At 41.8% G+C, this 26,896-nt stretch overlaps 1 long non-coding RNA gene and 1 pseudogene across 1 annotated transcript in view; one reads left to right on the top strand and one right to left on the bottom strand.

Annotated features, from left to right (window-relative positions):
• Positions 1–2,158: 2,158 nt before the first annotated feature.
• On the bottom strand, positions 2,159–11,285 carry LOC117498779 (annotated as a pseudogene).
• Positions 11,286–25,439: 14,154 nt separating this feature from the next.
• The window catches only part of LOC117498778, a 7,270-nt gene continuing 5,813 nt past the window's right edge, over positions 25,440–26,896 (top strand). Inside the window, exon 1 of the long non-coding RNA XR_004557599.1 lies at positions 25,440–25,470. This is a non-coding gene — a long non-coding RNA (uncharacterized LOC117498778). The remainder of the gene's footprint in view (positions 25,471–26,896) is intronic.

The following is a 26,896-nucleotide window of genomic DNA, read 5'->3' as shown; positions in this document are numbered from 1 at the left end:
TGAAGAAGAGGGGACACATGTTGATGAAGAAGAGACATGAAGAAGAGGGGACACATGTTGATGAAGAAGAGACATGAAGAAGAGGGGACACATGTTGATGTAGAAGAGACATGAAGAAGAGGGGACACATGTTGATGAAGAAGAGACATGAAGAAGAGGGGACACATGTTGATGAAGAAGAGACATGAAGAAGAGGGGACACATGTTGATGAAGAAAAGACATGAAGAAGAGGAGACACGTGTTGATGAAGAAGAGACATGAAGAAGAGGGGACACGTGTTGATGGAAAGAGAGAGACATGAAGAAGAAGAGGGGACACGTGTTGATGAAGAAGAGACATGAAGAAGAGGGGACACATGTTGATGTAGAAGAGACATGAAGAAGAGGGGACACATGTTGATGAAGAAGAGACATGAAGAAGAGGGCTTTGCCTGATAGGGGACTCTTTAAAGTCAGAGGGCTTTGCCTGATAGGGGACTCTTTAAAGTCAGAGGGCTTTGCCTGATAGGGGACTCTTTAAACTCAGAGGGCTTTGCCTGATAGGGGACTCTTTAAACTCAGAGGGCTTTGCCTGATAGGGGACTCTTTAAACTCAGAGGGCTTTGCCTGATAGGGGACTCTTTAAAACTCAGAGGGCTTTGCCTGATAGGGGACTCTTTAAAGTCAGAGGGCTTTGCCTGATAGGGGACTCTTTAAACTCAGAGGGCTTTGCTGATAGGGGACTCTTTAAAACTCAGAGGGCTTGCCTGATAGGGGACTCTTTAAACTCAGAGGGCTTTGCCTGATAGGGGACTCTTTAAAGTCAGAGGGCTTTGCCTGATAGGGGACTCTTTAAACTCAGAGGGCTTTGCCTGATAGGGGACTCTTTAAACTCAGAGGGGCTTTGCCTGATAGGGGACTCTTTAAACTCAGAGGGCTTTGCCTGATAGGGGACTCTTTAAACTCAGAGGGCTTTGCCTGATAGGGGACTCTTTAAACTCAGAGGGCTTTGCCTGATAGGGGACTCTTTAAACTCAGAGGGCTTTGCCTGATAGGGGACTCTTAAAACTCAGAGGGCTTTGCCTGATAGGGGACTCTTTAAACTCAGAGGGCTTTGCCTGATAGGGGACTCTTTAAACTCAGAGGGCTTTGCCTGATAGGGGACTCTTTAAAGTCAGAGGGCTTTGCCTGATAGGGGACTCTTTAAACTCAGAGGGCTTTGCCTGATAGGGGACTCTTTAAACTCAGAGGGCTTTGCCTGATAGGGGACTCTTTAAACTCAGAGGGCTTTGCCTGATAGGGGACTCTTTAAACTCAGAGGGCTTTGCCTGATAGGGGACTCTTTAAACTCAGAGGGCTTTGCCTGATAGGGGACTCTTTAAACTCAGAGGGCTTTGCCTGATAGGGGACTCTTTAAACTCAGAGGGCTTTGCCCTGATAGGGGACTCTTTAAACTCAGAGGCTTTGCCTGATAGGGGACTCTTTAAACTCAGAGGGCTTTGCCTGATAGGGGGACTCTTTAAAGTCAGAGGGCTTTGCCTGATAGGGGACTCTTTAAACTCAGAGGGCTTTGCCTGATAGGGGACTCTTTAAACTCAGAGGGCTTTGCCTGATAGGGGACTCTTTAAAGTCAGAGGGCTTTGCCTGATAGGGGACTCTTTAAACTCAGAGGGCTTGCCTGATAGGGGACTCTTTAAACTCAGAGGGCTTTGCCTGATAGGGGACTCTTTAAACTCAGAGGGCTTTTGCCTGATAGGGGACTCTTTAAACTCAGAGGGCTTTGCCTGATAGGGGACTCTTTAAAACTCAGAGGGTGCTTTGCCTGATAGGGGACTCTTTAAACTCAGAGGGCTTTGCCTGATAGGGGACTCTTTAAACTCAGAGGGCTTTGCCTGATAGGGGACTCTTTAAACTCAGAGGGCTTTGCCTGATAGGGGACTCTTTAAAGTCAGAGGGCTTTGCCTGATAGGGGACTCTTTAAAGTCAGAGGGCTTTGCCTGATAGGGGACTCTTTAAAGTCAGAGGGCTTTGCCTGATAGGGGACTCTTTAAAGTCAGAGGGCTTTGCCTGATAGGGGACTCTTTAAAGTCAGAGGGCTTTGCCTGATAGGGGACTCTTTAAACTCAGAGGGCTTTGCCTGATAGGGGACTCTTTAAAGTCAGAGATCAACAGCAGAGTCTGAATGGTTCACATGAGAGTTTATTCGATGTGGTTAAAATGCAATAACAGGAAGAAGAATTAAAGACATACTTGGAATATTTGTGCATTGACTTGGTCCATTTCTCAGAAGAATTACACGTATTACATGATTGATTGATTGATTGATTGATTGATTGCGAAGTTATTGATCAGAGATGCTGGCGTTCAGCAGCCTCACGTCTCCCAGGACCTCCAGCTGTGACACCTGGCTCAGGTTCTGGACCCGGTGAGGGAAGTCCAGCTGGTGCTGCCCGTTAACGGCCACTCTGAAGCCCCGCTGCTCCACCCGGATGATCATCTGTATCATCATAGTGTGTTTAAACATATAATACTCACAGTATAGTGTGTTTAAACATATAATACTCACAGTATAGTGTGTTTAAACATATAATACTCACAGTATAGTGTGTTTAAACATATAATACTCACAGTATAGTGTGTTTAAACATATAATACTCATAGTAGTGTGTTAAACATTTTAGATCCTGTGAGTGTATTTGTATTCCTATCTGATCCTCTGTGTGTTTTCTCACCTCAAAGTATTGCCCTGCGCTGAAGGGGAAGCAGCCAATCAGCTTCCTCTCCTCGGAGCCCCAGCACTCAGACAGGAAGGAGTTCCTGATGAAGACTCTCTTCTTCAGCCGGGGGTTCAGATGAAGAGCAATGTTTCCTCCAGAGGAGACTCTCAGGTTCACCGCAAAGCTAGACAACACAGAAACATTCTCTACTTTAAAGAGTCCTCTCCTGCTGATGTTCAGGTGTATATCAGTATGTAGTGTCTCTACTTTAAAGAGTCCTCTCCTGCTGATGTTCAGGTGTATATCAGTATGTAGTGTCTCTACTTTAAAGAGTCCTCTCCTGCTGATGTTCAGGTGTATATCAGTATGTAGTGTCTCTACTTTAAAGAGTCCTCTCCTGCTGATGTTCAGGTGTATATCAGTATGTAGTGTCTCTACTTTAAAGAGTCCTCTCCTGCTGATGTTCAGGTGTATATCAGTATGTAGTGTCTCTACTTTAAAGAGTCCTCTCCTGCTGATGTTCAGGTGTATATCAGTATGTAGTGTCTCTACTTTAAAAGAGTCCTCTCCTGCTGATGTTCAGGTGTATATCAGTATGTAGCGTCTCTACTTTAAAGAGTCCTCTCCTGCTGATGTTCAGGTTGTATATCAGTATGTAGTGTCTCTACTTTAAAGAGTCCTCTCCTGCTGATGTTCAGGTGTATATCAGTATGTAGTGTCTCTACTTTAAAGAGTCCTCTCCTGCTGATGTTCAGGTGTATATCAGTAAGTAGTGTCTCTACTTTAAAGAGTCCTCTCCTGCTGATGTTCAGGTGTATATCAGTATGTTGTGTCTCTACTTTAAAGAGTCCTCTCCTGCTGATGTTCAGGTGTATATCAGTATGTTGTGTCTCTACTTTAAAGAGTCCTCTCCTGCTGATGTTCAGGTGTATATCAGTATGTAGTGTCTCTACTTTAAAGAGTCCTCTCCTGCTGATGTTCAGGTGTATATCAGTATGTAGTGTCTCTACTTTAAAGAGTCCTCTCCTGACCTCTGAGCGCTCTGCAGAGTCTCTCCTCTGATGGTGACGCAGCGTCCGCTCTTCAGTCCGCTCAGCAGTTCTCCTCTGAAGGGAATCGTCTGAAAACAAAACATCTTTTATCTTTCAGAGAAAACTTCTCATCTCTAAATCTCTAAATCTCTAAATCATGATTATTACATAAAAACATCCGGAGCATCTCCCAGTACGTCGTAAAGGTCTCATGTCACGGCCATTTCCACTGATCATAGTTCCATAGTTGAGGTCTACTAGAATAGATGTACATTGTTCAATGTTCCAAACTCACATTGGTTTCTCATACAGCATCTCTGTATAGTCTGTGTATTCACTCTCTGTCCTACACGGCTTGTTGGAGCTCCTCCCCCCCCCCCCCCCCCTCCCTGTGAGCCCACTGTGCTCTGATTGGTCAGCTCGCCCACTCTGTTCTGATGAGTCCACCACCGTTACAGCTGAACATCAGTGATTATGTTTTACAATGGCGTTTGTTAGCAACCAGGAAATGACACCAGTAATGACAAACAGATGAGAATGCTGCGTGGGGTCTGGGGGCCGTGTTGGGGGGACGTTGGGGGGCTCGCTGCTTCGCCCTTTGAGGCTCAAGGAGCGGACAGTGTGAGGTGGGTTACTGGTGTCGTTTCCTGGTTGCTGCGTGGGGTCTGCGAGACAACCCAAAACTCAGCCTGAGCACCATGGACACGGGAAGGGGGGGGGTGCTGAGGGGGCTGCAGCACCCCATCTACGAGGCTCCACTAGCACCCGCACCCCCAAACGCAGAGCACCTACAGTGTAAGCGCCTCACAGTTTCGCCGCTGCGAGGCTCCACTAGCAGCCCCCCCCCCCCCCAGCGCGTCACAGTTTCGCCGCTGCGAGACGCGGCTGAGAGTGTGTGTGAGGAGCTCCACGGATTGGTCCGTTTGGTCGTCGTTACGTAACTTAGTACCAGGAAGAAAAAGAGAAATGTCCAACGAGGCGTTCTGGGGCAGCAGAGAGGTCTGCTCTGTGTTAGAGCTTTACTCTCTACAGGGTGCACCCTGCTCTACAGGGTGCACCCTGAGGGTTAGTGACTCTGCAGACCGGTCACATGCAGAAGCTTCAGAACACAAGGTGAGAACCAGAGAAGCATGACATGGGACCTTTAAGAAGTGCAAACATGCCAAGATATTCAAAGAATAAGATAAAGACTGTAATGTTTGTATTATTAAGGGATGATCCGTGTGCATGTTGTTGTTGTTGTTGTTGTTGTTGTTGTTGAACTCACCAAGTCGCCTGAAGAGGAGAGGATTGCCTTTCAAATGAGAGAAAACATGATTAATGTTAGAGCTCACGCTTTAGAGACATTCCTTTAATGAAGAATCTTTGAGGAACTTGACCTGATTTATTTAGGAATGTTAACCTTTTAATACCAGTTCATTTACATAGAGCCGTGTTTCTAGAAGTGATCTAGAGTGATATATATCTATAGTTCTGCTACTACAGGCTGCTTCTAATAAACATAAGAAACATGTCTGAGTTGATGCACTGCGTGTTGCTTCCTCTGTATTTCTATAGCACACTTTATTCCAGAAGCTTCATTGGAGACACAGATTCTATCAGAGGGTTTGGGTTAGATACCTGCTCTATATCAAGAGGGTGATGCTTCCTGTCTGCCGGCTCCTGATTGGTCAGCGGAGCTGGAACTTCACTCTGAACACACACACACACACACACACACACACACACACACACACACACACACACACACACACACACACACACACACACACACACACACACACACACACACACACACACACACACACACACACACACCACACACACACACACAACACACACACACCACACACACATCACACACACACACACAACACACACACACACCCACACACACACACACACACACACACACACAACACACATCACACACACACACACACACACACACACCACACACACACACACACACACACACACACACACACACACACACACACACACACACACACAGTGTTGAAAGGACTCTATAGAGCTTGCCTTAGTACTGACAGAGTAGTGGACTCACGGCGCTCTGCAGGACGCCCACAGCCTGAACTCTGACCCTCCCTGAGATGCAGACGGTGTCGACGCGACGCAGCGCCACCCGGTGGAGGAAGTCCAGAACGTGACCTCCGTTTACTGCAACCTGCACGGAGCAAATACTATAACAAATACTGAAACTAATACACCTCAATATACAGTCGTTTACTGCCACCTGATCTCAGAGTACACACATCCTTTACTCAAGTAGAAGTACAGATACTCGTGTTTAAAAATACTCTGGTGAAAGTAGAAGTACTGACTAAACTTCTTTACTCAAGTCAAAGTAAAGAGGCTTTGAAATGTACTTCAGTAAAAAGTACCCATAACTAGCAGCTGTTTTAAAGAGTACCTGACCTCCCTTTATATTAATAGAACAATAATGTCATTGTTAGCTAATGAATGTTTCCATGCTGAACAACGGCAACATGACAACGTTTTCATTGGTCCCTCTTCTTTAGAGAAGACCAGGAAATGATGGATACACGGATCGTGTTCAAATCAATAGGCACGCAATGACTCTAAATAATAATGATCACGCCACCAAACACACATTCAAACTAAAGGAACCAGCCTGTTTGGGAAATGTGAGAAGTAGAAAGTACAGGTATTTGGGTTCAACATGTAAGAAGTAGAAAGTACAGGTATTTGGGTTTCAACATGTAAGAAGTAGAAAGTACAGGTATTTGGGTTCAACATGTAAGAAGTAGAAAGTACAGGTATTTGTGTTTCAACATGTAAGAAGTAGAAAGTACAGGTATTTGTGTTCAACATGTAAGAAGTAGAAAGTACAGGTATTTGGGTTCAACATGTAAGAAGTAGAAGGTACAGGTATTTGGGTTCAACATGTAAGAAGTAGAAAGTACAGGTATTTGTGTTCAACATGTAAGAAGTAGAAAGTACAGGTATTTGGGTTCAAAATGTAAGAAGTAGAAAGTACAGGTATTTGTGTTCAACATGTAAGAAGTAGAAAGTACAGGTATTTGGGTTCAACATGTAAGAAGTAGAAAGTACAGGTATTTGGGTTCAACATGTAAGAAGTAGAAAGTACAGGTATTTGTGTTCAACATGTGAGAAGTAGAAAGTACAGGTATTTGTGTTTCAACATGTAAGAAGTTAGAAAGTACAGGTATTTGGGTTCAACATTGTGAGAAGTAGAAAGTACAGGTATTTGTGTTCACATGTAAGAAGTAGAAAGTACAGGTATTTGGGTTCTAACATGTGAGAAGTAGAAAGTACAGGTATTTGGGTTCAACCATGTTAAGAAGTAGAAAGTACAGGTATTTGTGTTCAACATGTAAGAAGTAGAAAGTACAGGTATTTGTGTTCAACATGTGTGAAGTAGAAAGTACAGGTATTTGGGTTCAACATGGAGAAGTAGAAAGTACAGGTATTTGTGTTCAACATGTGAGAAGTAGAAAGTACAGGTATTTGTGTTCAACATGTAAGAAGTTAGAAAGTACAGGTATTTGGGTTCAACATGTGAGAAGTAAGAAAGTACAGGTATTGTGTTTCAACATGTAAGAAGTAGAAAGTACAGGTATTTGTGTTCAACATGTGAGAAGTAGAAAGTACAGGTATTTGTGTTCAACATGTAAGAAAGTAGAAAGTACAGGTATTTGGGTTCAACATGTAAGAAGTAGAAAGTAAAGGTATTTGGGTTCAACATGTAAGAAGTAGAAAGTACAGGTTATTTGGGTTCAACATGTGAGAAGTAGAAAGTACAGGTATTTGTGTTCAACATGTAAGAAGTAAGAAGTACAGGTATTTGGGTTCAACATGTAAGAAGTAGAAAAGTACAGGTATTTGGGTTCAACATGTAAGAAGTAGAAAGTACAGGTATTTGTGTTCAACATGTAAGAAGTAGAATAGAAAGTACAGGTATTTGTGTTCAACATGTGAGAAGTAGAAAGTACAGGTATTTGGGGTTCAACATGTCAGAAGTAGAAGTACAGGTATTTGTGTTCACATGTAAGAAGTAGAAAGATACAGGTATTTGGTTCAACATGTAAGAAGTAGAAAGTACAGTATTTGAGTTCAACATTTAAGAAGTAGAAAGTACAGGTATTTGAGTTCAACATGTAAGAAGTAGAATAGTACAGGTATTTGTGTTCAACATGTAAGAAGTAGAAAGTACAGGTATTTGTGTTCAACATGTAAGAAGTAGAAAGTACAGGTATTTGAGTTCAACATGTAAGAAGTAGAAAGTACAGGTATTTGAGTTCAACATGTGAGAAGTAGAAAGTACAAAGTGGTCAGGAAAATAAGTAGTGGAGTAAAGTATATTGCAGATAGTTAGTACTTAACAACAAGGAGTGTTATACGTTCTGTAACTCTGTTATGTTAAAGGAGGTTTGCACCCAAGGACACTTCCTCTCATCTGTTTCACCGACTTGGTGATAAACCTGATTCTGAACTTGAAGTATAAACAGTCACCAAGTATTATCAGCTACTGTGTGGTAGAAGTACTTATATTACATTTCCCTGTTTCCATCACCAATGAATCCATGGGAGGAGTAATTTTCAAACCTTAAAGTGGAAAACAGAAACTCTGGAGGGACTCGGGGATTTGAGCCTCTGCAGACCGTTGACCTGCACTAACACCTCCAGGACTACAGGAGAGAGGAACTCTTTAAAGCTGTTTGATCTGATCATTAAATATCCAATAAAAGTCCCTGACCTTGAACCTGTCTGCGAGGACGAGGACAACGAGCTCGAAGTCGTCTCCGGGGACGAAGGGTTTCTCGTAGAGGACCTGCTCTCGACCCCAGACCTGATCCAGCAGGGCGTTGCAGACGAGGCTCGCAGAGCGTCTGAAGCGAGGGTTCAGGTGGAACGCCACGTCAGAGCGAGGCGCTACACTGCTGCCACAGGTCAGGTCCACCTGGAACCTGAGACACACAACAACAACAATAACAACACAATAACACAGGTCAGGTCCACCTGGGGCCTGAGACACACAACAACAACAACAATAACAACACAATAACACAGGTCAGGTCCTCCAGAGGCCTGTACTACGAAGCTGGATGTTCTCTTAGCTAACTTCAGGGAACACTCTGGATTTCCGGTCCTACGAAGCTGGTTCACTTCTTAGCGGGCTAGATAACTTATTCTGAACGGCTAGCCTCCGGAGCAGGATAGGTTCCAGGATAAAAGCACCGCCTGCTGACCAATCAGAGCTCAGTGTGCGGAGTTTAAAGATATCAAGTCATATTACAGGATAGAGGAAATACAGAAAAACTGCCGTTGCAGGAAAGACGGCCGGCAAAAATCAACTGACTGTGTGAACGTGAAAATTAATAGAATATCCCCTCCTCCCATCTTCAGAGCAATCTGACTATTATAACATTAGCGTTAAGAAAGCTTACTTAAATATCTGCCACAACATAAGTAACCGGATCAGAGTAACATTACGTACAGTCCGCGGCACTGTGAGTGCAGACGTCGATGTGTCCCATTATCATTCATATCACATCATAATGTATCATATATTTCCTTATCTGAGTCAGCTGAGCCGTATCTGGCCGTGCAACACTCACAGTGTCACATACTGGATGCAGAAGTATTATTTTAAGCAACACATTAAGTTGACGAAACACTGGAGTCAAATGTAATTAAAGTCAGATCGTGTCTTAGACGGGGCAGTGATATCATAAACCTGTTAATGTACGCATTCAAACACTTTCTCTGTTACCAGCTGTATTCACCTTGCAGGTGCAGCTATGTGGCTTTGATCCTGGATAAAGAGTTTAAGTCATGGATGTTTAAAGTTTAACTTCTTCATATTTGACTAATATTAAAGTTCACTTTTCATTCAGGAAGTATGACGCTGCGCTGTCAGTACGCTTCTCCATGTTTGTGATTGGTCGAATGCTCCAGATACCACCCCTTTCATGTGAACGCGCACCTAACTAGATAGGACACGGCTGGCTTGAGCGATCCACTTGATAACCAGCGTCGTAGTACAGTTTAGCCAGAGCGCGTATGTTTTGGATTGGGCCAACCGGCTAACTCAAACATATCCAGGTTAGGTTGAACCGGCTTCGTAGTACAGGCCTCTGGTCCACCTGGAACCTGAGACACACAACAACAACAACAACAATAACAACACAATAACAACAACACAATAACACAGGTCAGAGGCCTGTACTACGAAGCCAGTCCAACAGACCCTGATCTCTCTGAGTTATCTTAACTAACCCAAAACAAACGCGCTCTCGCTAAGCGGTCCTACGACGCTGGTTATCAACTCGGTGACTCAAGCCAGGGTTTCTCTGTCCGGCTGAGTGCGCGTTCACATGAAAGGGGCGGGGCTAGCAACATTTGACCAATCACAAACATGGAGAAGCGTACTGACAGCGCAGCGTCATACTTCCTGAATGAAAGTGAACTTTAATATTAGTCAAATATGAAGAAGTTAAACTTTAAACATCCATGACTTAAACACTTTATCCAGGATCAAAGCCACATAGCTGCACCTGCAAGGTGAATACAGCTGGTCTCACACACACACACACCACACACCCACACACACCACACACACACACCACACCACACACCACACACACACACACACACACACACACACACACACACACACACACACACACACACACACACACACACACACACACACACACACACACACACACACACACACACACACACACACACACACACACACACACACACACACACACACACACACACACACACACACACACACACACACACCTGTCAGCATTAGAGGGCACGGTGCCCTGGATCAGGAGCATCTCTCCGGGGAGCAGCCCCCCCCAGGATGGTCCCTGAGAAGGGGAGCACCTGGACGAGGAGACGAGGAGACAAGAAGACAAGGAGACAAGGAGACATATCTTTAAGATCAACTAAAATAAAACAGTGTGAGTTCAAATAAAGCTAAAACATGCTTCAAATTCAGAAACATCAGCATGTGCTTCTGAACTGACCCCACATGGAACGGGTTGAGATGAGCTTTCAATTATATATCGTTAGATAAAGCACATGTACAAGTACAAGTACTCAGATCTGGTACTTTAGTAAAAGTAAAAGTACTCAGATCTTGTACTTAGTAAAAGTAGAAGCACTCAGATCTTGTACTGAGTAAAAGTAGAAGTACTCAGATCTTGTACTTGAGTAAAAGTAGAAGTACTCAGATCTTGTACTTAGTAAAAGTAGAAGCACTCAGATCTTGTACTTAGTAAAAGTAGAAGCACTCAGATCTTGTACTTAGTAAAAGTAGAAGTACTCAGATCTTGTACTTAGTCAAAGTAAAAGTACTCAGATGTTGTTCTTAGTAAAGAACAAGATCGCGTCGGGCCGAACCACGCCCCTTAGCTATATACCACGGCCTGTCGTGAGCTATTGCTTACATATATATGATTATATCTGAGCCTCTCACCGGGTTCAGGAACGTTTGTCTCGGGTTAGAAACCGACATCTTGAGCTTCTGTTTACCTTCTGTCTACTTCCGTATTGTGACGTCAGCACGTTGAGACAGCAGGGAACGTGCGCACAGGGAGAACTGTGATGACGTAGTGTTCCGTTTACTGTGACGCGTCTGATATCCTGCAAACATTTAGACTTGATTTAGGAAGATTAACAACATGATCAACTCTTTGGATTTAACTCATATTTAATTTAAATATGAAGCTGTATTTGTCTTTATGTCATTGATAACCCTAAATCCCAAAGTGAACTAAATATATGTTAGTAAACCTCAAAATGAGCCAAATGCTTTCAAACAGAGACATTTATTCACTGGATTACAAACAGGTTGGTTCTCATTCAAATACAGCTTTTTCTTTTGATAGCATTGAGTAAAAAGTGTTTCTTTTGTATCAGTTTATACTTAGTTTTACTACTTGTGTGAATAATTATATCACTCTCAGATGTCCCTAAAGTCTACTGCTTATATTTAAATGAAATATACCGTTATTATTCATCCTAGTATTTAAACTTTAATCCTCATTTAAAAAGATATTTCCAGATTTATTTTCATGTTTAGTTTCAACCTTTGAACTCTTCATTTCTTTATCTATCTGCATTTCTAATGATCCCCAGAGACGCTGTGATAAACACGAGACTTTAGGGGCTTTATATCTGATTTTATTACAAAAACTGTACAAAACGTCAGTAAAAACACACCAGGGGCCTCATTTATAAATGGTGCGTACGCTCACAAGATGGCGTACGCTCACAAAATGGCGTACGCCAGTTTCTACGCAATGTTTGTGATTTATAAAAAACTAACTTGAGGGGAAAATGTGCGGTCCTCCACGCAAACTCTGACCCATGCGTACGCACAGAGACGGGAGAGAGGAGACACTGAGACACCGTTGGCAGAAGGAAGAATGGAGAGAAATATGTGGAAATAATACCATAAATAAAATGTTACCTCTCATTTATCAAATATGAAGAATTAAAGCCAATCTCAAAATGATGAAACAAACGCCTGTTTGAGACTCCTCAGCGCACACAGAGACATAACTTGGAGAATTATATAAATACGGAAATGTTATTGAAAACCACCTTGAATATGTTGTGTTAATGTTATGACATGTATGCTCATAAATGAGGCGGTAAGCAGAAAGACAGAATCACGTCTCAACTGAGGCCGCTTTGCTTTTCTCTAGGTTGTCCTCCAGAGACCCACCCATTCATTGTTGTCCTCTGTGGAGGACATTTGGTTGAAGCCTTCGAGCTCTCCCCCCTCTCTTAACGTGGATTTGTTGAAGTGGAAAACACATCCAGAGATCCTGTTTCCCACCTTGTTTCCAGCCGTCCCTCCAGCGGCAGTCCTCTGGAGAATGACTCCTGATAAGTTGAGGTTTTATTTCCACTGCCTGTTCGGGCAGACTTTCCGCTGTTCGCTGTGTTTCTGTACTTGTGAGGAAGCTGTGAGGAAGCTGTGAGGAAGCTGTGAGGAAGCTGTGAGGAAGCTGTGAGGAAGTCCATTCATTTATGATGAATTGGAAATGGGGACCCTGATGTAAACAAGACGAAAGTCTTTCTCTGGTCTGCATCCCCTTAACAATTGTATGTTTTGAGCTGTACTGTACTGTACCCAATATACAAGCTGTTAATAAACTTTTCAATCAATCAATCAATCAATCAATCATCCTTCCAAAGTAAAAACCTTCTAGTTTCAGCAGGATAACCGAGGCTTGTTTAATTCCTTTAAACAACCTTTACTTTGAAGGAGCTGGAGGTCATTTTATTTTGAAGGAGCTGGAGGTCATTTTATTTTGAAGAGAGCTGGAGGTCTGTTACTTTGAAGGGATGCGACACAAAAACAGATGCTTCAGTTTCCTGTAATGCAATTTTATAAAAAAAAAAGTGAAACTGTGTGTGTGTGTGGTTGTGTGTGTGTGTGTGTGTGTGTGTGTGTGTGTGTGTGGTGTTGTGTGTGTGTGTGTGTGTGTGTGTGTGTGTGGATGTGTGTGTGTGTGTGTGTGTGTGGTGTGTGGTGTGTGTGTGTGTGTGTGTGTGTGTGTGTGTGTGTTGTGTGTGTGTGTGTTGTGGGTGTGTGTGTGTGATGTGTGTTCTCCTTTCCATTTGCTGCAGGTGAAGCTGTTTCCTGTTTTATTTTGGCGGGGGCTCCGAGGTGGATGAGTCAGCCTCATGATCCTAAACCCTGAACTGAGTCAGCATTATGAGTCCTAAACCCTGATATGAGTCAGCCTCATGATCCTAAACCCTGATATGAGTCAGCATCATGATCCTAAACCCTGATATGAGTCAGCCTCATGATCCTAAACCCTGAACTGAGTCAGCATTATGAGTCCTAAACCCTGATATGAGTCAGCATCATGATCCTAAACCCTGATATGAGTCAGCATCATGATCCTAAACCCTGATATGAGTCAGCATCATGATCCTAAACCCTGAACTGAGTCAGCATTATGAGTCCTAAACCCTGATATGAGTCAGCATCATGATCCTAAACCCTGATATGAGTCAGCATCATGATCCTAAACCCTGATATGAGTCAGCATCATGATCCTAAACCCTGATATGAGTCAGCATTATGATCCTAAACCCTGATATGAGTCAGCATCATGATCCTAAACCCTGATATGAGTCAGCATCATGATCCTAAACCCTGATATGAGTCAGCATTATGATCCTAAACCCTGATATGAGTCAGCATCATGATCCTAAACCCTGATATGAGTCAGCATCATGATCCTAAACCCTGATATGAGTCAGCATCATGATCCTAAACCCTGATATGAGTCAGCATCATGATCCTAAACCCTGATATGAGTCAGCATCATGATCCTAAACCCTGATATGAGTCAGGAGGGGCTATGCTCGTGCACATGACGAGTATGGATCTCTGGATCTGCTACGCTATTACGGTTAGGAGCCGTCGGCTCCTCTGAGTCCCCACGAGTCTGCAGGAAGTTTCACTGATCCGCGTCCCCCTGAGCCAAACGATCACTTCTGGCAGCTATCCTACTTGCTAAAGGGTAGATGGACTGGGGTACGTTGTAATGTGATTTTACATGTTTATTAAAGAGAGTAGCGAGTGACGCAATTTATAGTTTTAATTTGTAGTCACACCAAGTGTGGGACTCAAGGACTCGGGTTAATGAGAGGGGAGACTCGTCACGACCAGCTCATTTCTAGGATCCGGGTTAATGATCCGGATGAATCAGGACTCGCCCATCTCTAATATAAATGGACGTAGGGTCCGTGACGTCACCCATAGGATTCTGCAGAGTTGCCGAGAAGCCCTTAGTAGGCGGAGTCGGCCACTAACGGCTCGACAGTGACGTCAGAGTCTAACTCCCGCCTGCTCCAAATAAGGGCAAAGAGGCGGAGCCGAGGCGGGACCTGCTGCCACCAGCTGGGAAGTAACAGAGCTAGCTCAAGCTAAGAAGCTAAGCTAACATGCTCACTATCTGCACACTGCCGTCACATTTTTACGTTTCTAAGGTAAGCGGACATGAAACTATTCAGCAAAACTATAAATAATAATCTAAGTTATTGAGTTTTTAGCATAATACTTCAGAATCTTAAAATCCCTTAACGTTTGTATGCAATGTGCTAAATGCAACACTGGAATCAAGCAAATATTAATATGTTTGCATGACATTAGTTATTTATATTTTGCTATCACTTAATTATACGTTTAATACATTTAAGTCAAGCTAAGGTGCATGTGATGGTAGCTAGTTAGTGCTCTTACCTGTGAGGCCTCCTCCAAACCGCATTATAACCAGACTGTACCATTACAACTATAAGTACCAGTTCTAGATCCTTGACTTTAGACAAACAATTCAAAAGACAAAATGTATTTAAAGACCAATCTTTATTTGAAGGTGCCTCTTAACCTGAGATATTAGTTATACAGTAATAGTATTGACAATCTAAAAAAACTGAGCAACTCAACAGTCAACTTTATATTTCTTATTGTCTAAAGCATTTATTATTTTCATTTTCCCCCTCTCATATTCAGTGTGGACGGATTGAGACAGCGTGGTGTCCAGAGAGCTGCAGAGACTTCAGGGAGAAACCTCCGTGTGATGGACGTCCAGTCTGTTGGTTTGGAGAGGACTGAGGGTCTTTCCTCAGCGAGGAGGACCAGGCCTGATGGAGGAGCCCATGCATAGCTGATACCACCTGATCAGGCCTAGTCTGTCACTTTATTTGACTAAATGTGTTTACTTATACATTTAATAGGTTTACACCTTCTGTCCATATGTGCTTTTATTTAAAACATTTTTGATTAACTTTTGGTTCAGATTTCAATAAATTGAATTTGTATTTGCACTCCTTTTGTCCATTATTCTGAAAATGTTAGATTACACATTCACATCCGACTGAAGATTGGCCCCATTTATTTTGTGACGTTGCAAACTCTGCGGTACAAGGGTACATGTTGTGAAGCTCATAAAGTGAAGGCAAATAGAAATAATCAGCTGATGGCAGTGTAGATGTGGAAATAGGTGCATTCGATCAGCTGACTGTGTTTTTCACAATAAAAGTAGTTTCTTAGTGAATGTCCTGTACTGGTCTTAACATCTCATAACATCAGCTTTTAATTTTCCTCTTGGATGTTCTTTCTTGACCCTCAGAGAAGGAGAACATGTTTGAATCGTGTCTTTCAGGCATGTCCTTTCCTAACAAAAATTACAGGAAACATAAAACATATTATTGCAGAACAAGTGTGTTATTTATGAAAGAGGGTGTGCTTGTGTTTTAGGGGCTGTAGATATAATTATTTTGTAATTGTAATGTTTTATTTTATTTCAACAGTGAGCTACAAAGACAATCAGATTATGAATGAACAGTATGAAATTCATCAACATTGAAATATATTTTATTATCAAAATAATATGTAACTGTTATCAAAACGTAGTGCAACTGTAGAAGCTTGCTCTGTTGTCTCACTGAAAGAATCACTTTTACCACGTTTTTTACAGACAATATTGAGAGATAAATAGTAGCAGTTCTCACTATGTGTTAAATAGCTTTGCCTTCAATACCTTAAATTAGAAAGCTGACTAAGTAATATTGCTTGTTAACATCTAAATGTAACCCTTTGCATGGAAAAACCCCTCAACTTCACTGATGTGTAGGTGATCTAGTATTTAGTATTGTTTAATGGAATGTATATCAGTGTATTAAAGTCAATACTTCATTTATTTAAACCAATATCTTTCTTGATTCTTTGTACAGTATGAAAAAATAGTCTTTGTACCTGTGCTGAAGTCACTGCTGTGAGGAGTCCAGTTCTGTCTCTCACTCTCTGGTCCAGCCTGTCTGCATCACCTGGACACTTTAAACAAACAGATATATATGTAAAGAACCATGTGTACAAACAATATAACTTATTCTCTTCTGTTGAACATGTTGGATTGTGTATTGTCCGAGTCAGGGTCCTTTTTATTTTACTGTAACTTTGGAAGTTGTGTTACCAATGCTTACTGTTTATTTGATACCAATTTGGTAATGCAATTAATAAAAACAACAAGGTTTGGGTTCGTTCTTCAGATGACTGTGACGTTAACGTGTAAGCTCAATAATGAACTCCAGCTCAACCAACCATATTGTAATATCTAAGTAATCATCTTGAAATATGACATTAATAATTGTAATATACACACATCTTATTGTGAGGTTGATTTCACATACACTACTTCGACGTTAGCTTGTCTACATACTAGAGCATAGCGGATTTAAATTAACCTTAGCGATGCATACAGTTCCTACCTACATAATAAAATATCTCTCTAAGTTACAAGGATGACCTTATTTTATCAACCTCAAACAGAAGCCTTTTGTTCTACAGTACTATCTCACTTAACGCTTAACACTTGTCTATTTCATTTTAACCTTTATATATACAGTCTATGGTTTTAAGTTAACTTGGAGGATACGATTAGCATCGTTAGCACCGATGTAGCTACCACTCGCTTACACGCTAACCCAAGCCTTAACATTCATTACGTAGCTGATTAAAATCATAAACACATAAATAAAGTACTCGAATTTCACTTACCGCAAAACGGCATTCATGCACCGTCTGTTTTAACCGCAGAGCGAGTCACAATAGTCCCATATATAAGCATGAAGAACAAACAAACACGGCCGGGATCAAGTTGTGTTCCCTGGATGAACTGAGCAGGCAGTGTCCCTGTAGCTTCACGGACGGAGCAGCTAGCAGAGAGACAAGAAGCTAACAGCAGCAGTCACTTGACAGAGCTGTCACTCAATGTGAACACGCCCTATTTATGCAAAACTTTAAGACCTAATATAAATAAAAAGGGTCATGTTAGAAAACCAATTCACTCACAGATTCATAATCATGAAGGTGGAATCTAACTATATTCATAATAATATTTATTGGATCCATAGGTAGAAACATGTTTTTTTAGGCTGTGAATGAATTGGGCATTTTTAACATTGGGGTCTATGGAAATTGCTCCTTTCTGCAGTCAGCGCCTATCAGCCAATATATGAACTGCAGTTTGTGGCACTTCCGCATTGGCCGTCCCGGCTCTTCCCCAGAGTTTGCCGCTTGGAGCAGACACTTGACGAGCGCACAGAAGCAGCCTGAGTGCGAGGAGAACGTTTAAACTAGACAAACAGGAAATCTGTGCAAGCAAGCAATATATTAGTGATGGGAATTACGGCTCTTTGAAGGGAGCCGGATCCTTATGGCTCCGTTCCTTTCAAAAGAGCTGTTTTTTTAAAAAGGGGCGGGGTTTCTAGGTTTATCTGCAAAATAATCACCAGGATACTGATTTGACTGTATTCATACATGCCAACGCTTTCCCAAATCCAAAAGAGGGTAGGTTTGCGCGCGGGCAAATGTGCACGCCCAAATTAGGTAATCAGAACCCCAGTAATACATGTATAAACCATGTATTTAACATATATTGCATCATTTTATGCATTTTCAGAAAAAGTGGTAGTTTGGTAAACAGTGACATCAACGACATGTTTGGTCTGTAAAATGCCCGAAAAGTAAAAGAATGGGAGATAAATATCCCAAAGTCTCCACATTTTATTATATTTTTAACGTGTTTCTGGTCCTCTTTTCAGTTGCATTGTTGGAGAAGCCTGTGACATAAGATTTTCAAACGACATAATTACTCTGTAGCTATGTTAGTTTTGACAATAAAGAACCTTGAACCTTGAACCTTGACAGTGTAGATCAAGGGTGCCCAACCTTTTTTGAACCGAGAGCTACTTTTTAAAAGTTGCCAGTCTACCGAGATCTACCGTCCAAAGAGAGAGGCGCAGCCCTTACTGACAGCGACTACCAGGTAAATACAACTTCTACTGGTATAAAACTGACCCTTTGTACGATTAATACTTCATAAAATACTGCAGATCCTTTCTCTACCTCTTTGCTAATCTCCACACGTACAAGTATTTAACTGAAGTTACACAAACAGTGTTGTTGATACAGAGTTGGGAGTTTATTCACACGTCACAAAACTACAGTGAGTAATGTTTTTCAAGAAACATTGAAACAGTGCTGCCACATATGGACACAGGAGAAAAAGAAAGACTGAACCCCTTTCTTTGCCATTATATACAAATAGTGAGTGCTCACAAAAGTATAAATTAGTTTTACTAATAAGACAACTCAGATCTGAAGCTACACAGGAATCTGCTGCCAAAGTGCAATAAAAAAGACTAAATTAATAGAATCAAACCCTTTTCTTTTTTTTGCATTTTAGTAGAGTATAAAAATAAATGCCTTTAAAATAGGATGCAAGCAACACTAGTTTCTTAACCTGAATTGATAATAGACTTTAATCAATTTAAACAGAACAGATCTTAAGTTTTCATTCTTATACCATTTTGTACAATAATTATAATGAATAAGTTCAAACAAACTCAAACGTACAGCTGATTAATAACGGTATCTAACTTAACTTTTTTATATCAAAAACCTGTTGAAATGCTACTGTTATTTTACTGTCCCCAAAAAGCGCGTCGGCAGCCTCCAGGAATGCTTCTTTCACAACTTCGCCGTCTTTGAAATACTTCATGTGTTTGCCAAAACGTGACTGACACGATAAGATGCTATGGTAGCAGCCTTGCTCTTGTTGTTGGGCCTGGTGAAAATGGACTGCTGTGCATTTAGCTGTCCTTTCAGGTCCCTCACCTTTTGGGAGCGTAGGGCAGAATTAGGAGGGAATCCGTCTCGTAGCGTTTGTGCACTTTTGAAATGCCGCTCCTAAATTACCCTTCTTCGATAAAGCCACGCTCGCATTGCAGATGAGACAGATGGACTTTGAATTGGAATAGATACAAAAATAATCATCCTCCCACTCGGAGTGAAAATTATATATTTTGGGCTTTTTGCTTCTGCCATAATTGCGGTTTGTGTGTGCGGACTGCACCCTGTTGACACCAAGCCCCCAGGAAGTGCGCCGGACTCAGATGAAAATATTCGTGCTGGCCAAACGGCGGTACTACACTTCCTTTTGGTTGCCAGGCCCGGAAACACTTTTTCCCATTGACTTACATGGGGAAAGAGTGGTCTGTAAATCGTTGGATAATTTTTTTTAAACTAAATAAACTACCCAGTATGAACACTTGTATAGCCCTTATTAAAAACATTCGTTCCTCAAGTTGTAAAATGTGCTAATAACGTTATTCTGAGAGTTATTTCCCTCTGCATTATGAACGCGCATCTAACCCACGGGACCGCGCCGCCCGGCACGTTCATGTTACGTGTTCAGCACTACATGCGTTTATCTTTACCCATGGATGCACAATAAGAACGGGACCCATATCGCCTTAACTGCCAGCCCACGGAGCTGTAATAATGGATATATTGCACCATGTTTGCTGTAATTCATTCATTTGTAAAATATTATACTACATGGGCTGTATGATTACATCTTGTATCGTAAATGTTGTATTAAATAAAGTTAATATTACCGACGTAGATTAATCGTCCCTGTAGCTTCTTATTGCACTAAGAAGCTTATTGCACTGTATATATATATATAGATATATATATATATCATATATATATATATAATATATATATATATATATATATATACAGTGCAATAATTCTTTCATGCTAAATGAAGCTCTGTTGCTTGGATATCACTAGATCCTGTTACAGCGTAATATAAAAGTAACATAACGATTGATGTGTAAATTAGCATAATTACTAGCTAACCGCTAGCTGCTAACTGCCCGCCCTCGTTTAATATCAAATCTATCATAATAACAAACCATTACCTGTATTTTAGTGGTAAAAAATGCATTCATCATCATAATTATTCTATATATATAATTTACACAGTGCCTGTAAACCGGAGGAGAACGCTGGCATTTCTCCTGCTACTTGAAAGACTACGGAGGGATAGGGTCGGCAAAATTAGTTTGTGTGTGTGTGTATATCTATATATATATGCTATATATGCTCTGAAAGTTCCACTTCCTGTCTGCCCGACCTTACGTTACGGCTGCGCCGCGACAAAAATAGGATTCGATCGTAATTTTAGAGGAGCCCTGCGCCGAGCCGCTTCTGGGACGCTTCTGAGCCGTAACGCGCCGCGTGTGGGTGGAATAGCACCCATTGACTAGAGTGGCCGCGATCGCCGTGAGCACCGCGGCGCAGCCGTAACGCGCCCGTAACACGCCCGTAACACGCCCGTAACGCGCCTGTAACACGCCCGTAACGCGCCCGTAACGCACCCGTAACGCGCCCGTAACGCGCCCGTAACGCGCCCGTAACGCGCCGCAGACGGACCCGGTGGAATCTAGGGGTTAGTCAATCAACTTCATAATACTAGGATAGGAGAAGGCAGAATAAAGACACTTTATAAACTCACTGTCAAGCCAGTTGAAGTGGGCTTCCTTTTGGAATGACCCCTGGCTCACGATGTAGTTCAAGTTCTTGCAGGTAAGGGCTAGCGTGCAGATTGCAGGATCACCATCCTCAAGAACGACAAACCTAAGGATCCTGCGGATTATGCCTTCAGGCAGCTGTAGATATAAAACACGATTTAATATGAAATCCTTTCAAGCTAATATTAACATAAGAACATAGAATTGTAGTATTATTATTTTGTGATCATATTATTTTAAAGTGTAAATGATGAATACCAAACATCTGAATCAAGTAACTGGTCACCACAAACAAATCATAGGACTTGTTTTGATGTGTTGCTCAAATGGAACTGATCATAACATTCAGGCTGCTTTTAATGCAGACACATTGCAACTCCATTTGCATTTCACAAGAGAATGTTTGCAAACGTTACCTTCATAGAGAACTGCACGGTTGAAGTGGCTCTCTCAATGGGTTTGGACCTTGCTCAGTTTGGCTGGAACACATCTGAGGCACAGAGCGGGCAGTGAAAGTCTTCGCAACATCGCTGGAAGTCGGGCAAGGATCTCCCTTCTTGGATTGAAATATGCATCTTGAAAAAGAGAGAGCCTAATTGGTCAAACTGAACATTTTGAAATAATTTCACAGACAGACATAAATAGGCCTAATTGTTAGATTCTGACACGACAGATTTCTAACCTACAGAATAGGCCGACATAATAACTGACTAAACACCTCATGGCAATATTACAAACATGTCAGAATGATGAGACTGTCTGATAAACAGTAAACAGGCACACAGCTAAGATTATTTACAATGAATTCAAATAGTAATACAATGACTGTTAAAGAATAATTCTTCTAGATATCTAACCTTTTGCTCTGTGACGTTTTATGATCTACTCTGACATGTGTTATCTCCTTTAAGGAAAGGCCTTGGTGCCATATGTGTTGTTGTCACCAGTTTGTGACCGGGTCAACTTTCTGGCACGAAGGGTACTTGTTGTGAGAACGCTGAGGCACTTCTTTATCGGTTGTTGTGGACTCTAAGGATGTGAAATCTTTGAGGCCATGAGTGTCGGACGCAGGTGGCTCAGTGTTCCCAGCTGTTTAGTCTACTCCTTCAGAGATGTTGATCTACTCTCTGTGAACCAGTTTAAAAGGTCTAGCATAGAGAGAGGCTCTTCAGAATTGACGTGGCAACTCTACCGTGTGGTCAGAACCTCTGACTCTTTGATTTGTGATGTGAATCCTCCGGCCGAATACTCTGAATAAACCCATCAGTGTTTGACATCAACGCTCCAACTCTCACCGTGTCTCCTTCCTGAGTCGGTGACTCCCAATTAGGGATGCCAGCGATTAATTCGATTATCGAATATTCATTACAGTCTCCATAATCGAAGATTATTTTAAAATTCGATTTTATTTATATATTTTTTATTAATATTTATGTTTTTCTTTTTTTTCCTGGTTTAGTTTCAACCAAAATATAGACTAATGCTAATAATAGTAATAGTATTAATAATTGTAAATGACCATTGATCACACCACCAGTTTGTTTTTACTGTAAACTTGGAGGAAGCCAGCAGCGCAGAGTGCAGCCTGCTGCTGCAGCCTGCTACACACCGACCCCGCCCCCCCTCCCTCTCCGTCACACGTGCGACCAGAACAGTGAGAACACAACTAAAGATGAACAGAGCGGCACGTCCACAGAAGAGTTCCTCGATGGAACTACTTCGGACTGACAAGTGCAAATGAAGTAAAATGCAAGCTCTGAGAAAATACTTTTTTTTTTTCTCTCCCGCGGGGGGGGGGGGGGGGGGGGGGGGGGGGGGGCTACACACTTCTGTGGTAGCAATGCATTTACACAGAAGTTTCCACCACAATGACTATTAAAGAAGCATTTACACTGAAGACAGAACTTAGGCTACTGCTGATTTAATGTAGCGGACAGACAGATCATATTGACATGCTTTTGTCATCCTTTGAAGTTTAATTAATTAGCTGACTATAATTAATGATCAGAGTTGGGAAGTTTACTTTTTTTAAATGTAGTAGGTTACAGATGACTAATTGTTAAAATGTAATAAGTAATGTAACTGACTATGTAACTATTTGTATTGATATTCTAATGTTAATTATGGTTCTTTTATGTTTTTTGTGAGTCACTTTGGATAAAAGCCTCTGCTAAATAACATAACCATAACATACGGTTTCATTAAACAAATAAACAAAAAGGCTAACGGATGGTTTTGCAGCGAGTCGTCATCAAAGGCTAACAGATGGTTTTGCAGCGAGTCGTCATCAAAGGCTAACGGATGGTTTTGCAGCGAGTCGTCATCATAGGCTAACAGATGGTTTTGCAGCGAGTCGTCATCAAAGGCTAACAGATGGTTTTGCAGCGAGTCGTCATCAAAGGCTAACAGATGGTTTTGCAGCGAGTCGTCATCATCGGCTAACAGATGGTTTTGCAGTGAGTCGTCATCATAGGCTAACAGATGGTTTTGCAGCGAGTCGTCATCAAAGGCTAACGGATGGTTTTGCAGCGAGTCGTCATCATAGGCTAACAGTTTATTTTGCCGAAAGCTATAGCTAACGAATAATTGTTTTTAGTGCCTTTAATACTGTTAGAAGCTATCATAAGCTAACAGATGATTTGCCTTAAGACTATCATAGTTAACGTTGGCTAATCACACTTCATTTCAAGACACGGAATTGTTATTAATATTAAACAAATAAAACTTTAAAAGCACTTCAATTACTCACACTCTCTGCGTTGTCGTTCATATTCATGTCTCCTACTCGCTAGGTGGCAGGTGTCACGAGAAACTAGGGTCCTAGGAGTGCGGTCCATGAGTGCGGTCCTGAGACTGCAGTCTCCGTCGTGCAGCTTCATGCTACTCCATCTCACTCCTCGTGCTGAAACCTACCTACCAATCAGAGTAGGGGGGCGGGTCTTCACAGAATACGTTTGGGGAACAAAATCAAGTTTTTTAAAAGGCAAGTGGATTTTGGCAGGCAGTGAGTGCAGACCAACGATTTTGAACGATAAAAATAACGGCTCTCACCAACTACGATCGGTTCCTCGTTCGTACCAAAGAGCCGGTCACTACAATATATCTGAGTGCAAGGACAGGGTTTGACTGAAAAGAAATACAAATCTGAACGTGAAATCAATAAATGATGCTCTCAAATTGAAAGACCACGCTCTTGAATAAAGATAGGGAATAACCTCCATAATACTATAGCGTTTCATTATCATCATTATCTATCTATCTATTATTATCATTATAGAGGCTTGCTTGCAACATCCGGGTATTTCTGCATGTTAACGATACCGTTGTAAACTGTCACGTTCTACAAGGAGAAATATTGAAGACTAGAAACAAGTAAACAGCTGGCAGAATTTTGACATTTTGATAAAAAAAGTCAGAATTTTTTGAAAAGTCCGAATTTTTGACATTTGGGGAAAAATACAGAATTTTGAAAATAATAAACATTTTGCAAATTTAGAAAACATTTTAAAGAGAAAATTCTCTTTTTGGAAAAAGTCAGAATTTTGCAATTTTTGAAAAAGTCAGAATTTTGCAATTTTGGAAAATAGTAAACATTTTCAAACATTTCACAACAAGTCAACATTTAAAAAAAAAAAAAGACAAAATGTTCTTTTAGTTACTCATCAGAGAAAAATGCAGGGCGTGTCAGAAACCGCTCTACACAACGTGTGACTGTTTTTCTGTCTAACTCTTAGTCTGAATCAGGGAGGTGAGGGAGAATCTGGCAGAATGCCAGCTACATCCTGTAAGGGCGTTTTCCACATGTATTTTTACTCTCTGGGTGTGAAGGCGTCCTCAGATCAGATGCAGGCAGACTCAGTATGAAGAGGAAGAAATTAGCAGTGTTCTGTGAGTAGACCTGAAGAGAGTCTGTGAGTAGACCTGAAGAGAGTTGTGAGTGGACCTGAAGAGAGTCTGTGAGTGGACCTGAAGAGCGTCTGTGAGTAGACCTGAAGAGAGTCTGTGAGTGGACCTGAAGAGAGTCTGTGAGTGGACCTGAAGAGAGTCTGTGAGTAGACCTGAAGAGAGTCTGTGAGTGGACCTGAAGAGAGTCTGTGAGTAGACTGAAGAGAGTTGTGAGTGGACCTGAAGAGGTCTGTGAGTGGACCTGAAGAGTCTGTGAGTAGACCTGAAGAGAGTCTGTGAGTGGACCTGAAGAGAGTCTGTGAGTAGACCTGAAGAGAGTCTGTGAGTGGACCTGAAGAGAGTCTGTGAGTGGACCTGAAGAGAGTCTGTGAGTGGACCTGAAGAGCGTTCAGCAGGTGAGTATCCTCCCACAGGAATCTGTTTCTGAGTCACTGTTTACCTGAGTCAATGTTTACCTGGACAGAATCACTGTTAACCTGGACAGAGTCAATGTTTACCTGGACAGGACACATGTTCTTCGATGCTGATTCTAAACATCAGTCTGAAATATTGTGTAGGGTTTCTCTCTGAGTGAAAGCAGAATGGGTTTAGAAAGATCTCCATGTACTGTTCTCAGTGTTTCAGAGTAGAGAATGAGTTGCAGTCTGATTGTTCTCTTGAGTTCTCTTCATCAGAGCAAAATGCAGGGCGTGTCAACCCGCTCTAACAACGTGTGACTGTTTTTCTGTTTAATCTTAACACTCTGATAAGGGAAGGGGTGTGAAGGGCCCGTCTTCCAACACTGACCTGGTTCACTGAAGAGCCTTGAAAATGTCAAATGTTTAGATTATTCATCTGGGAATAGATCAGACAAATACAAAAATAGTTTAATGTTTGGTTGGAACAAATACGTCTAAGTGGGTTATACAACACATTAGCATGAACAGTAATGTTCATGTTGCAATGATATATCAAATATCATTTCTCCTCAGTTCACAGAAGACCTGTTTTAATTAAAGTCCGGAACATGTATTAACAGACCGGCGGCAGACATACATCTGTGGGCGGGCATTGATTGACAGGGCGGGCCCATCCCCCGATCACCAGGCCCCACACCATCTTAACGTAACATCAGTGTTCGAATTACCCATTTGCTTTCGGGGGAGCCCTATTTTTTAGTGCACATCCTGCTACTAAATATGTCACACGCACGCTCTGTTGACTGGCGCAGCAGCGGATGCGATCAATTGCTATAAAAACACTCTGCTTCTACTACAGACGGTATTACTGCCAAAGCACAATAACATTTCAGAGAGATATAAATAACAACATGAGGCTACCGTTTCAAAACCAATTGATAGCTATTAGCCAACATTTATTTATTGCAACAAACAAAGCAACGACATCAGCTGTGTTGGGGACACATGGGCAAGTCGTTTTTCAGATGTGTATAGGCTATATAACATAGGCACGGCGGGCCTCAGAATTTAAATGAGTTGAAATTAATCCAAGAAAATAATGAGACTAGCTATCCAAACCAATGATTTATTATTGAGCAACAACCAATGAATGGAAATGTTAATAATACCACACACCACACATGTAGGCCTAATCCAACAGTCTATGGAATTCAAACTTCCACGTAATTCAAAACTTTATTAATTGTAATTTTGTATGTGTGCATGACATGTGTGTCATAGCCTCATATTTTCAGCAGAAGCAGAAGGGAAGGAAGGGCTTCTTTAGGACCAGCCTGGAAAGGCCTATACTCAGAGTCAACAGCTTTGTCCTAGCTTTTCCCTGTCACTCCCCTCTGGGTGGATTGTTACAATGGAGGGAAAA

The sequence above is a fragment of the Trematomus bernacchii genome, unplaced genomic scaffold, assembly GCF_902827165.1.
Source record: "Trematomus bernacchii unplaced genomic scaffold, fTreBer1.1, whole genome shotgun sequence".
NCBI lineage: Eukaryota > Metazoa > Chordata > Actinopteri > Perciformes > Nototheniidae > Trematomus > Trematomus bernacchii.
The sequence above is the reverse complement of the archived record's forward strand: the minus strand, read 5'-3'. Positions and strand labels throughout refer to the sequence as shown.